Source organism: Sorex fumeus, unplaced genomic scaffold, assembly GCF_029834395.1.
Source record: "Sorex fumeus unplaced genomic scaffold, SorFum_2.1 ptg000044l, whole genome shotgun sequence".
NCBI lineage: Eukaryota > Metazoa > Chordata > Mammalia > Eulipotyphla > Soricidae > Sorex > Sorex fumeus.
The window spans coordinates 63,358,588-63,373,248 of NW_026606101.1; the positions used below are offsets into that span (position 1 = coordinate 63,358,588).

At 42.5% G+C, this 14,661-nt stretch overlaps 1 protein-coding gene across 1 annotated transcript in view; it reads right to left on the reverse strand.

Annotated features, from left to right (window-relative positions):
- PPM1L (protein phosphatase, Mg2+/Mn2+ dependent 1L) overlaps window positions 1-14,661 on the reverse strand; it is a 239,598-nt gene that overhangs the window by 70,053 nt on the left and 154,884 nt on the right. The window lies entirely within an intron of this gene.

Sequence of the window (14,661 nt, forward strand, 5' to 3'; positions counted from 1 at the left end):
CACTGCAATTATAAATGGCTATGTGACTTGGTCACGTCTTTTTGTTTTGTTTTTTGGGCCATGCTTGGTGATGCTCAGGGGTTACCTGGTGGTACTCTGGGGACCATATGGGATGCCGGGGATCAAAGCTGGGTTGGCTGTGTGCAAGGCAAGCACCATACCTGTTGTACTATCTCTCTGGCCCCTTGGTCACAGATCTTAATAATGTCTGTGACTTTCAGTTTTCTCATCTCTAAGTCAGAGGTGTGAGCTGAAGAAAAATGACTGTGTCAAATAACCTTTTTAAAAATCCCATTGTGTCTACATTTCATTCCCTGAATGTTTAAAATGTATTTATTATTTCCCTCAATCATAGCACCTTATTTTAGCAGTGCTGTAAGCAATGTAAAATAGGATACACAGAATCTATAAAATCTATGTAAGTTAAAAAGCCTAACAATTAACTATAATTTGATAAAACCTATTGCAGAAGAAAAAGAATAATTCACAGGTTCCTAATATATTTTGCTAAAATTTGTTTTGTAAATTAAATTATGGGACCCTACTAAGGCTTATACATATTTATAAGCCAGATAAATAAAAATGTGCTTTTAGTTTCATATATCATTGCAACAGAAGTCTCTCCAGATCCTCTATGCTAGTTTTAGTGACTTCATAGTCATCATTGACAATTTGAAGCTTACTGAATTAACAGAACTACTTAAGAAATGAGATGGGGGCAGGAACATAGCGCCATGGCACTGAACAAAAAATAAAAAATCAGATGGTTTCAAATTCCTGCTGTCACATTAAGCATGTGTGACAGCAAACACACAAATCCATTTATTAAATAACAGTAATTCTTTGTTGAGGCTTAGCAGTAAAAATAAAACCTAGCGTGACAGATTTTCAACATCACAGGAGTGTGGTGGTAATAAGCAGTCATGATACAGGAATGAATGAAGCAGGGAAAACACTTGTAAAATTTAGAAACGCAACACTTTAGAATAGACATGCTTTGTGTTAATCTCTTTTAAAAGATTAAAATATCAGTGAGGGAAATAGTACAGGGCGAGGGGACATGAAACCAACCCTCGTTTGACCCCTGGCTCCACATGGCCCCCCAGCACCACAGGCTCGAGCAGCTCCACGTTTTTGGCTTCTGGCAGGGAACTGTCAGCCTGGTTAGCTAAGAGTCACTACGTGGCCAAGAACTTATGGGGGCCCTTGTGGGTTAATGTGTGGAAGCGGCATCCAAAATAAAATAAAAACATCACACAGTTTAAACTACATTCTTAATCTTATATACCTGCAAAAAAGAGCAATATTTAACTATAACTTAAATACTGGAATATACACTCAGGGGATATCTTGAACTTGTGGCATAATAATATCTACTGATACAGCCGCAGAGAAGGGCCACATGGAGGGCTGGCTCCACAGCTCCCGGAGAAGACACCAGGTTCCAAAAAGAGCCGAGATCACCGGGAAGTCCCAGATGGGGTAGGTGCCGCATCCCGCCTCCCCCAGATGGAACCCCAGTGACCAGAACTCTCTATAAGCATAGCTCGAGTATGCGGGAAATAGGACTTTTCCTCCAAACCAAGCGGCCGCGTGACATCTCTGTATATACAAAGTGATCAATGGGAAGTAAATCACCCACCGTTTCTCCCTGAAAATCAGAGTTAAGTTTGGAGCACGACCACAGCCCCAGAAGCACATGGACTTAATGCAGAACCCGGCAGCTTGGAGCAGAAAAGTGAACGGACTATGCGTTAATCCAGGCCATCATGTCTACCCAGGGGGGAAAGGGTGTTGCTCCCTTCCGCCCTCCTCCCTCTGGAAAGAAAGATGGCGGCCACATGGGAGCCTTGTGGACAGCAGGTATGAGCCGGGGATGTGGGGGCGACTAAAACCTCATGGGAAGGGGGGCGTTCCAGTCCGTCCTTCACGCCCTACCGAAGTCACCAGTTGCCCCCCACAAGCGGCTCTCCAGCACAGCCACAGCCCCAGAAGCACAAGGACTTAATGCAGAACCCAGCAGCTTGGAGCAGAAAAGTGAACGGACTATGCATTAATCCAGGCCATCATGTCTGCCCAGAGGGGAAAGGGTGTTGCTCCCTTCCACCCTCCTCCCTCTGGAATGAAAGATGGCGGCCACATGGGAGCCTTGTGGACAGCAGGTATGAGCCAGGGGTGTGGGGACGACTAAAACCTCATGGGAAGGGGGGTGTTCCGGTCTGTCCTTCATGCCCTACCGAGGTCACCAGTTGCCCCCCATGAGTGGCTCTCCAGCACGGCCACGACTCCAGACCACAGAAACCAATCTCTTAATTATCTGACTTTCAGTAGAAATACTTCCAGGGTCAATAAGTAAAATAGCGGAAATCCAAAACCAACATTCAATTCTTGAACCCAGCTGTAGAAAGCAAATCACTTCACAATGCTTTATCAGCATGTCTGATTTTGGGGGGGGGGGGTAAACTCTAAATAATAGTGATGCATCTTTTATTGAAACAATGAATCTAATCAAAGCAGATAGAGTGTTAACTAGAATTCATCTGCCTCACAAGCACTGAGAGGGGTGGGGGGTGGGGTTTTATTGGGGTTCTTTGGGGTAAAAAATAAGTATTGGTAAAGGGAAATGTGTTTGATATTTGTATGACTGAGACCTAAACCTGAAAGCTTTGTAACTTTTCCCACAGTGATCCAATAAATAAATTATATAAAAAAATAATAATATCTACCATTCAATCACTCTTTTTTCTTTTGCTTTTTGGGTCACTCCGGCAATGCTCAGAGGTTACTCCTGGCTCATGCACTCAGGAATTACTGCTGGCATGCTCAGGGACCATATGGGATGCTGGGAATCAAACCCGGGTTGGCCGCATACAAGGCAACCACCCTACCCACTGTGCTATCGCTCCAGCCCTTCAATCACTTTTTATCCTAATTCACTAGACATTTGGACATGAAACACTGGGATTTGGGTGAACACAGCATTTAAAAAATAGTTTGGGGGCTGGAGCAATAGCACAGCGGGTAAGGCGTTTGCCTTGCACGCTGCCAACATGACTGACACAGGTTCGGTTCCCAGCACCCCATATGGTCCCCTGAGCACCGCCAGGAGCAATTCCTGAGTGCATGAGTCAGGAGTAACTCCTGAGCATCGCCGGGTGTGACCCAAAAAGCAAAAAAATAAATAAATAAATAAAAAAATAGCATGAAGTGCTGAAATACCTTAACCAGGAAATAGAAATTTCATTACTGCTGTATGATCTCTTACATAGTTTTGTTTTCTCTGTTATTAAGAGAAAATGTTAAGTGTGAGAAGTATTAATTCAGAGACTGTAATGAATTTAAATTACTTTACTAGCTCCACAGAATATATTTTATTAAAATTTATTCAGAGGTTAATTTTATTTTAATTATGTCAGAGTATGTGAATAATCAGAAATTTAATTATTTCAAACAAAAAGTACAAACTGCTACTAGAAACAAAAATAATATTGGTAAAAAATTTTAAAAAAAAGTCCACAAGTGATATCTATTCACATTTACTATGGTCATAAACTGGGATAAAAATTATATATGTTTGCCGTAGTGAAGGTAAACTAAAACTAGGAGGAAAAAGTCCATTTTGAACAATACAAAAATATCAATTTTATCCAATAAAGTGGTTTTCTCAGGGGAAATCATTCAACCAGAGCTAGTGAATCAAAAAGTTGCATTATTATTAATATATATGAGGCTAACCTATGTAGAATGGTGAAAAAGGATAAGAATATGGTCTAAAAGGTCATGGTCAATAAAATAGTTACAGTGACAAATGAATTACTCGCCTAACAAGAAAATATAATGACATTAAGTAGTAATAACCAAGCCTATTAAGGAAAGATAAATCTCACAACTATTTCTAAAACTTTATATTTTAGGTTGCTTTACTGTCACTGTCCTCCCATTGTTTATCGATTTGCTCGAACGGGCCCAGTAACATCTCCATTGTGAGACTTCTTGTTTTTGGCATATCGAATACGTCACGGGTAGCTTGCCAGGCTTTGCTGTGCAGGCGAGATACTCTCGGTAGCTTGCCGGACTCTCTGAGAGGGGTGGAGGAATCGATCCTAGGTGAGCCGGGTTGGTTGCGTGCAAGGCAAACGCCCTACCCGCTGTGCTATTGCTCTAGCCCAGGTTGCTTTCCATTAAAAAAATAAAGTATCATTAGCTAGCACAAGCAAAATACATACTATATTAAGAGACAATTCTGTAGAAGACGAAATATTATAAAACAGAAAAAAAAAACAAACACTTGGGAATACAAAACATCTGAGAAATTCTATTTGTTTGGAAAAGATACCTTAAAGTCTATTAACGCGTTGCTAGCTGACACCTAGAGTTCTGTTTGGTTTGTTTCTGGGTGACACCCAGTGGTGTGCAGAGCTTACTCCTGGTTCTATGCTCAGGGATCACTTCTGGCAGGCTCTGGAATGATCTGGGACCATATAGGTTTCCAGGGATTGAAGCCGGGGTGGCTGAGTGAAAGGCAAATGCCCTACCCACTGTACTTTCATTCTGGCCCCATGATATCCAGATTTGAATAAATCATGGACCACTAAAATATGTTAAGGAATGGATAAAAATCTCCCAGTTCCACATACGTGGCAGCCATGATAGAGAACAGAGACAGATACAGCGGCTAGCTCTAGGATCCATTCCAAAGCCCTCACACAAACAAGCCAGATCTTCGCATCTGGAGCTGCTGGGCCTCGCTCGTGGTCCTGGCAAAGCCACAGCGGCTAAGTACACAGCAGCTGGAGCTTCCAGCTTTGACTAGATTGTCAAAATGTTTTTCTGATCTTTCTACAGTATAATAGAGTGCAAACCATTCAGAGGGGAGAAAAACATTCCAGAGTTGATTTGGTACAAGGGCCCGATGACATTTCCTACAGTGGAGCAAGCAGCTAGTAATTAAATATCAAGGAGTTAATGACCTGGCTGCTACAACGCGCTCTGATTTGGTGCAATTAAGTCTCCTTTGTCGGGGCTCATTCTCCTCTTGGGTTCCTGAGGTGCATGCGCAGCTTCAGACCCCAAGACAAGTCGGCTGAGGTAAAACGAAGGAGCGAGTGGAAGAGCACGGTACTCGGCCATGCTCCAGCGGTGTCTAAATGTGTTATTTTCACATCCTGCAATGTCTTTGCTGCACTGCAACATTTCAGGCATGGCAAACTGTGACTACTGAGTCTGCACTTACTGAGCATTTACATACACTTGCAGAAGCTGAGAGAGTGACTAAGTCTCCGTCCAGGAAGGTTACTCCGGGCTGCTGCAAATCACACAATTCTTGTTTTCTTTTGTTTTGTTTTGTTTTGTTTTGTTTGGGGGCCATTCTTGGCAGTGCTCCGGGGTTACTCCTGGCGGTGCTTGTGGTATCATATGGGATGCTGGGGACTGAACTTGGGTCAGTCCCATGCAAAGAAAGCACCCTATCAGCTGTACTATTACTCCAGCCCTATCACACAAATTCTTTAAAGATAGACCTGGAGTAAAGAATCATACAGTTCTTTTAAGATGAACCTGGAGTAGAGAATAGATTATTTCATGAGAATCTGAACAGCACTGTGCAGTATGGGAGAATTGAATGACTGACAATATAAACTTCACGTGAGTCATGATTTATAATTAAAAGGTGAAATATTCCCGTGGATGGCACATTCTCCTGTTTATCTAAGGGGTGAGAGAGAGGGTGTCTCTCAAGTCATGCCAAGGGGATCTGGGAGACACTCCAACAATTTCCGGCCAATTGGATAAGGAATTCAAGGCAAGAGCCCAAGGATATGATGCAGGTAGGGGACATGGAAGGACTACTGCAGTGGTATTTGGGGACCATCAGGGACATATCTGGTGGTGCTTAGAGGGCCATGTGGTGTTGGGATGGAACCTCACCCTTGGAGTTTCTCTCCAGCTTCACATTCTCATAAAAAAGAACACATGTAAAGGATTATATATATAGTATGAAACTTATATCCAAGGCCAGGGAAAACGGGCCAGGAGGACTGATCGATGGTTGATTAATGGTGTGGGAGATGGAGGGTAGTTAAGATACAGGAGGATCCATTATGACAATATTAGTAGGAAATGATCACTCTGAACTAGAACTCAGTGTGAAAAGTCGGTAAAGGGATATGCATGATGACCTTCCAGCATCTGTATTGCAAGCCATAATGCCTAAAATGAGAGAGAGAAAGAGAGAGAAAAGAGAGGTGCTGCCATAGAGGCAGGCTGCGTTGAGGGTGGCTTGAAGGGGTGAGAGGGAAACTGGGGACACTGGTGCTGGGAAATTACACTGATGAAGGGATGGGTGTTGGAACACTGTATGACTAAAATGCAATCATGAACAAATTTTGTAATGTTCTATCTCACTGCAATTCAATAAAATAATTAAAAATTTTTAAAAAGGATCTTACTGGCTTCGAGCAATGCAACAGAAAAACCTGAAAATGCCTCTCTAAAGGCACTTTTCAGCAAACAAAAAGCAGGACAACAGGTGTGAGAAGCAGTGTGCAGTAGTGCAGACTGTATCAAAATCTAGTTTTCTGGATGATCTTGTGCTGGCAGCCAGGGCATCAGTGAAACACACAGGTCCTCATAAGTGCCAGCCAGGATACACACACACACGCACACACACACACACACATGCACACACACAGAGGGGAGGGGTTTGGATCTTCAGGGTTTTTATCATTAGATCTTTAGATAACATGTATATTATGAGCTGGAGCAACAGTACAGTGGCAGATAGGGCTATTGCCTAGCACATGGCCGATCCGGGTTCAATTCCAGGCACCCAGTCTGGTTCTCCGAGCCCTCCGCTCTGGAGTGATCCCTGAGCTCAGAGCCTGGAGTAAGCCCTGAGCACTATTGGGTGTGGCCCCCAAACAAAAAAACAAAACAAATGTGTATTATTTATCTAGACAAAAATTTAAAAACAACTACAACAATTAAAAAAATTTTATTAGTGAAACACCATGAGGTACAGTTATAGACTTACAAATTTTTGTGCTTGGGTTTCAATTATACAATGATCAAGTACTCATCCCTCCACCAGTGCCCATTTTCTACAACGACGGATCCCAGTATCCCTCCCAGCCCCCATTCCATACCACCTCTGTGGCAGGGCACTCCCTTTTATTCTATCTCTCCTTTTGGGTGCTGTGGCCCACAAAAGAGGCATTGAGTGGCAGTCATGTTCAGTCTAGAGTCTACTCTCAGCATGCATCTCCCATCCTGGGAGGATCTTCCCAACACCCTTTATTTGGTGCTCCATTCTCTATCTGAGCTGCCTTTTACCCTAGCATGTGAGCCACACCAATTTTTAAAAAGGGCATAAGACATCATCAATAAAAATAGACATGAGATTACAAAGGAATGAAGAAAATTCAAGATACCCAATGCACAGGAGGGACAACCTCTCATTCATAGGGGTTCTTAAAGGAGTGGAAAGAAAGGGGGAAGAATGGCTGGTGGAAAAGATAACATATGAGAATTTCTGAACCCCAAGGAGAGAGGCCTATGCACTGGTCTAGACTACAGAGTGCCAAATAATATAAACTCAAACAGAACACACCAATATACACAGTAATCAAATTGGCAAGAACCAAAGAGACAGATGCCTCAAAATGGAAAGGCAGAAGCAAAGTCTAAAATACAAGGGAAACAATGTAAGATGTCTTACACAGAACCTTCCAAGCAGAAAGAGAATGAAATGATACATTCAAAGTATTGAATGAAAAGAACCCTCCAACCAGGCATTCTCTACCCTGCAGTGTTATCACTCAAATTCTAAAACAACAGCTGAGGAAATCCAAAACAGCTCACAAGAAATATTAAAAGGACACATACATACATACACATACACCCTGATCAAATGAGATGGTTCAATCCATGCAAATAAATTACTGTAATATACCTTATCAACAAATGGAAAGATAATAATCATATGATTATATCATTGATGCAGAGAAAGTTTTTGACAAAATTCAATATCTATGCTAAATATCATCTATGCTAAAAGTTTTCAACAAAATAGCAGTAAGAAAAAATGTACTTCAGGATAATAACATTTACAACACACACACACACACACACACATACACACAGAGCCAACATCATACACAATGGCAAAGAGGTAAAGAACTGGGCTGGAGAGAGAGAACAGCAGGCAGGGTGTTTGCCAGGCATGCAACCTACCTGGGCTTGATCTACCCATGTGGTCCCTGGAGAATGCCTGGAGTTATTCAGAGGGTAGAGCCAGGAGCACAGCTGAGTGTGGTCCCCAAACCAATACATAAATAAATAGTCTTGGTTCTAAAAGAATGTCAAGAGGGAAAGAAAGGAAGAAGGAAGGGGGGAAAAAACCCAAACAATGTATTCTACCACCTTCTTCTCTCAGATAAGAGTGAGCAAGGGAACACAGAATGCGTCTTCTCTTATATTTCTTCATAAATATTAATCTTCCCTCTTTTCTAATTATTTGACTTTGGGAGTGATAGCACAGCAGGTAGGGCGTTTGCCTTGCATGTGACTGACTCGGATTCGATTCCTTCATCCCTCTCGGAGAGCCTGGCAAGCTACTGAGAGTATCCCGCCCGCATGTGGCAAGCTACTTGTGGCATATTTAATATGCCAAAAACAGTAACAACAAGTCTCACTTTGTGTTCCTGGAGAGAGCAGACACCACAGGGCTACACTAGCATGCGACAGGGACGAATGGAGACGTTACTGGTGCCCACTCAAGCAAATCAATGAACAATGGGATGACAGTGCTATCAGTGGCAGGAAACCTACCAAAAACAATATTGGGTGGGGGGCTGGAGCAATAACACAGAGGGTAGGGTGTTTGCATTGCACATGGCCGACCGGGTTCGATTCCCAGCATCCCATATGGTTCCCCGAGCACCGCCAGGAGTAATTCCTGAGTGCAGAACCAGGAATAACTCCTGTGCATCACCAGGTGTGTTCCAAAAAGTTAAAAAAAAACATTGGGGATAAGAAACAATAGCACAAACACAGATGTATCTCATTGAAAATCAAAGCTTACAAAGAGAAAAACAATGAAAGACTGTTTTACACCAAGACTAATACAGAGGAGGGATGCTATGAGGCATTCTTTTTTTTTTAAATTATATTTATTTATTTTTTAATACTGAGGCACCATGAGGTACAGTTGTAGACTTACACATTTTTGTGCTTGGGTTTCGATTATACAATGATCAAACACCCATCCCTCCACCAATGCGCATTTCCCATCACCACGGATCCCAGCATCCCCTCCCCCCCCCAGCCCCCATCCCACCCTGCCTCTGTGGCAGGGCATTTCCCTCTCTCTCCTTTTGAGTGCCATGGTCTGCAAAAGAGGCATTGAGTGCCAATCATGCTGGTCGACAGTCTACCCTCAGCAGAGGCATTCTTTTTGAACACAATTTAATAATTTTTACTTTAAAAAAATTGGAGATATCTCAGTGTTCAGGACACATGTTGACTAGGTGCAGTGACCTGAAGCCAATTCTCAGCACAGCCTGGATTCCCCAAACTCCAGCTATGGCTGTGAAGGACCCTGAGCAGCACCAGGTAGGCCCTGATGGCATCTAGGACAGGAGTACTAAGCAATACAGCACTGCAGACACATCACCCAAAAGTCCAGCATGGTTGTCTGAGTACCAGAGTGTGAGCCCCCCTCCCCCATGTCCCCTGATGCTTGGAAGCACCCTTCTAAAGACAATCATCTAATATTTGTTGCTCCTATCACTAACTTGTCAACTTATATTTAAAATGAATAATGTGCTAACGCTGAAAACATTTGTTCATGTTATCCACTAGCTTTAAGAGAAACAAACCAAACAAAAACAAATGCTCTGCAGGAATAGGATTAATGACATATAAGAGTCACACCATTCCCCTGAAATATCCATAGCAGCAAAAACCAAAAAAATTCTATTAAACATTACCCTCAAAAAGCACTTACAGAGAAATTCAATAATTTAAATTCATATATAGAAAACATGCACTGAACTCCATTTTTCTGTCATCAGACCATCCCAAGTCATTTGCTCCATCATTTCTGGCCCAGAAACATTTCAGATTGAAAAAAAATTAGATTTTTTTTTGTTTTTTTGTTTGTTTGGGGTCCACACCTGTCGGTTCTCAGGGTTTACTGCTGGCTCTGTGCTCAGGATCAAACCAAGGTCAGCAGCGAGTGAGCAGGGCAAGTGCTTGCTGTATAGTGAATAAAGTGCCTGCTGTACTATCACTCAGGCCCTAGAAGGTTGGAATTTTATCCTAGGCGAGAGACAGAACACTGGCAACCCTCAACTCAGGAAGAATTGTCAAAGTAGCAAGAAAGAATGTGCATTGACTAGCTGTGTTCAGCGGCAAATTCTTGTCAGTTGTGGCTCATTTCCCACTCACCTCCCGAGGCCCCATTCCCACAATTAATGAGGCAGAGGCACAGGATATGTGAGAACACAGCAAGGGGCTCAATGAGATTTGACAGAGGAATGATAGGAAAAGAAACAAATAAGAAACGCCCTTGCTTTCCTCCTTACCCTCCAAGGATTTTATACTAATCATCTCCACCAGGTGTCTAAAGATACTTTATTTTATTAAGTTGCTATCTTATTTTATATCTGTTATATTGCTCTTGAAGCTGCCATCTTATTTTCAATTCTAATTTCACTTTTAATCGATATTTATTGGACTTGGTTTTGTAAACAACTTAAATGCTTTTCTGAATATAAGTAGGATATAAGGCCCGCATAATAACGGTCGTGGTCACGGTCCTCCTGTTGTTCATCGATTTGCTGGAGCGGGCCCTTAGAATATTTCATATATTCCCATGAGTGACTCTGCAGAAAAACCCAAGTACGTGGGACCTGTGCCTGAAATCTCCAAGCTCGCTTGGAGCGGGAATGGGCCTTCTGCCTGCCCCCATCTCCCAAGTTTACCAGTAGTGTGGCAGTCGCGCCCACAAACTGCCCTTGTCACCATCTAATCTCATCAACAGCCATGATCTAGAGACTCAGAAATATAGCTCCCGGAAGACAGCAACATAGATCTCACCCATGAGTGAATCTGCTGTATAATTGTATTCTAAACATTTGAAATATGGCAGTGCGAAGGTGCAAACGGTGGTGGGACTGGTGCTTGAATATTAAGTGCAATAAATTACTGTGAACGACTTTATAAAAATAAAATCAAATTAAAAAAAGAATATTTCACATTTCTGTTTGTGTCGTTTTGAGCCACACCCAGTGGTGCTCAAAGATTACTATTGTCTCTGTGCTCAGAGATCATTTCTGGCAGGCCAAGGGGACCATTTGGAGTGTCAGGGATCAAACTTGGGTCAGGAGAGTGCCAAGCTAGCACCTTATTTGCTGACCTATTTTCTTCGGCCCCCAAGGAAATAATTTCTATCAAAACAAAATTGGCCACTGATAACCTTAGCAATTGTAGCTTATCTGTAAGCATATACGCTATATCGAAGTGGAAACAGGAAGCCTATTCTTTTGGGCCGGGGAGGGGGGGCAAACCCGCTGGTACTCAAAGTTTACTCTATCTCTGTGTTTAGACATCACTTCTGGCAGGGGTTAGGGAGGCAATATGGGATGTTGGGGATTGAACCTGAGTCAGCCCCCCACAAGGGAAGTGCCCTACCTGCTGTGCTAATTTTTCAGCCCCATAAGCAGGCCTTTCCTCAGTTTCCATCCCATCAAATGCTTCTATGATTACAATGCTCATAATTATATTCACTTTCTTGCTTTATTAAAGAAAATATTAATTTGTCTTTGAGAAAAAAATACATATATTTTGGTAGGGGGTGTTGGGTCACAATGGTCTCTGTGCTCCGAAATCTTTCCTGGTTGAACTTCAGTCAGCTGCATGCGAGCCAGTGCCCTACCTGCTGTACTATCGCTTCAGCACTGAGAAAATATGCTTATTTGTAAACTATTCATAGCAAAAAGACCCTTTTCATCCACGCTTTTGAGTCCTCCACTTCCCTGATATCCCAGTTCTGAAATAGAATAAACAAGGATTAACCACAGAGAAGAAAGCATAACACCTAAGAATGCTGCCTCAGCGAGAACTCTCTCCATGTGAGATTTCAATTTCTAAGAGTGTAGAATTGAGGACTTAGAGCAAATTTTATACACATATCTAGTAAAGCAATGACTCTCAAAACAGTTTGTAGTTTAAACACATTTTAGGGACACAAGAGATAGCTCAAAGGGCTGGAAGACAGCACCAGGTGCCCCTCCCTATCCTCACATCCAAGTACCATTGGGGTGGCCCTGGTAGCCCCAAGCACTGAATTGTCAGGTATGCAGCAGGACAGAGTATCACTCGGTGTGGGCCCTGGGCAGTAGCATTGCCTGGAAGTCTCTGTCCAACAAAAAGTCAATGAATGTTAAAAATCACATTCTAGATCAACTTGGGAAAAGCATCAAACATCAGAAGAAAATATCTGTAAGAACAGATTTGAGTCATACCCCTAGAAGATACTTTGTACTCATCAAATGTTGAATGCTATTTAGAATTCCTGATTACTGCTATTCAACTAGGAACACATGTGAATTGCAAACCTGAACAAAAAGTGAGACCCGCTCTTTATACATTTTGTCTACCCAGAAGGCCTCTCCACCCCCAGGTCCCCGCAGAGGTGAGGCGATCCCTGACTGGAGCTCCTTCCCTCCACAACGTCGTTCCTTTCATTTTTCTTTTTTTTTCCTTTCATTTTTCTTCTCAACATTTAGCACATTCATTTTGCAACCTCCCATGTAAGCGCTCAGTGCGTGCATCTCTATTTGACTGCAAGCTCGGGAGAAACAGTGTTTAGCCAATAACGGCTGCATGAACTAAGTGGAAAAATGAGGGCTCATGAATTCCAAGTCAATGACTGCAGCTTCCCACTAGGTCTCTACTTGTCTCTGACAATTTCCCAAACATCTGAAGGGAAAAAAGTGTTTTGAGTGTAGTATAGGATCATCAGTCAACAAACTTGGCAGAGTAACACAACCATGAAAACCTACATTGGGTGTGTAGACATGATGTGTATTTATATAAACGGCAGGCTGCCTAGAGAGAAAAAGAAAAAGACCCAAAACAAAACAAAGAAAGAAAAAGGATAGGCCTGCTGATTTCCTGGGCAACTCTCATTTTTCATTTCAAAATGTTCCCCCTGCTATCCTGTTATTGCCATGTGCACATGGAGCTAAGGGAATGAGTTGCACGAAATGAGAAGTTCTGTATCACTGACGATTCCATCTTAACTAAGCAATACAGTATGCATTAGCTGAACAGAAAACAAAGTCATCAAGGGGTCAGAGCTATAGTACAGCAGGTAAGGAGCTTGCCTTGCATGCAGCTGACCCGTGTTTCATTCCTGGCACCTGATATGGTCTCCTGAGCCCATCAGGAGTAATTCCTGAATGCAGAGCCAGCAGTAAGCCCTTTTATATCACTGGGTGTGGTCCCCAAACACAACAAAACAAAAACAAAGTCACCCAGATAACCTGTTTGGAAAGTTATAATCACTTCTTTGGGGGGATGGTCAGGGCCTCTCCCAGTGGTCCCCAAACTTGTTAGTGCTCAGGAGCCACGAAGGGGAACAGATGGGTGGGGGGCGTGTGGTGGTGCAGAGAGCAGAACCGGGGCTCCACATATGCCAGGCATGTGCTCTACCAATTCTGCACTTGCCCTCTTTACAGTCACATTTTATTCTCGTTTTGCCCTATTAAGTCCCTGTCCCTGTCTAGCGAAGACACAGAAGAAGAGAGATTTTCTAAAGACGTTCATCTCTAACATACACATTTGACACACTGGAAACAACAGATCTCAGGAAAAGGAGATCCTTTTTAGTATACAAATCATGTAACATTGAATAGTTCTGTCACCAGCATATAAAGTTTCTAAATTTTTTAGGGGGGAGTGGGCGGGACCACCTGGCAATGTTCAGGGCTTACTCCTGGCTCTGCACTCAGGGATCACTCCTGCTGGGCCCCAGGAAATGTATGTAGCGTCAGGGATCAAATTTGGGTCAGCTGTGTGTAAGGCAAATGCCCTACCCACTGTACTATTTCTCTGGTCCCTAAAATTTCTAATTTAGAAAGAAAAGTCCAGGGTTAGGGACATGGCTCAGAGAGCTGGAGCTCATATGTTACAGGGAATAGTTCCCGAGCATTGCCAGAAGTGCTACCCAATGGACAAGCTGAAAAAAAGGGAAAATAATCATAAAAATATAAGTATGCAAAGGAAACAGAGCCTGATAACTGGTCTATTAAACTGAGCTTACCAAGGGTGGGGGGCAGAGGATAGATGGATGGATGGATGGATGGATGGATGGATGGCATAAGAGAGGGAATTGGATAATTTGGTGGAGCGTGTAGTATTGGATCACTGTCTGACACCTTATCACTAGCCATGTTGTAATTCATGTTGCTTCAAATACAAAAATTAAAAAATAAACAAAATACAATGCTACAAAGTGATCAAAATTTTATGTAGGTTATTTTTCAGTCCTTAAGCATAGTTGTTCAAAGTCCTCTGTTTATTACTTTATTTTTCCCTATTTTAAAAATATCTGAAGTTGGAAAGCCATGATATCACACCAGAGAACTTCAAAGACAC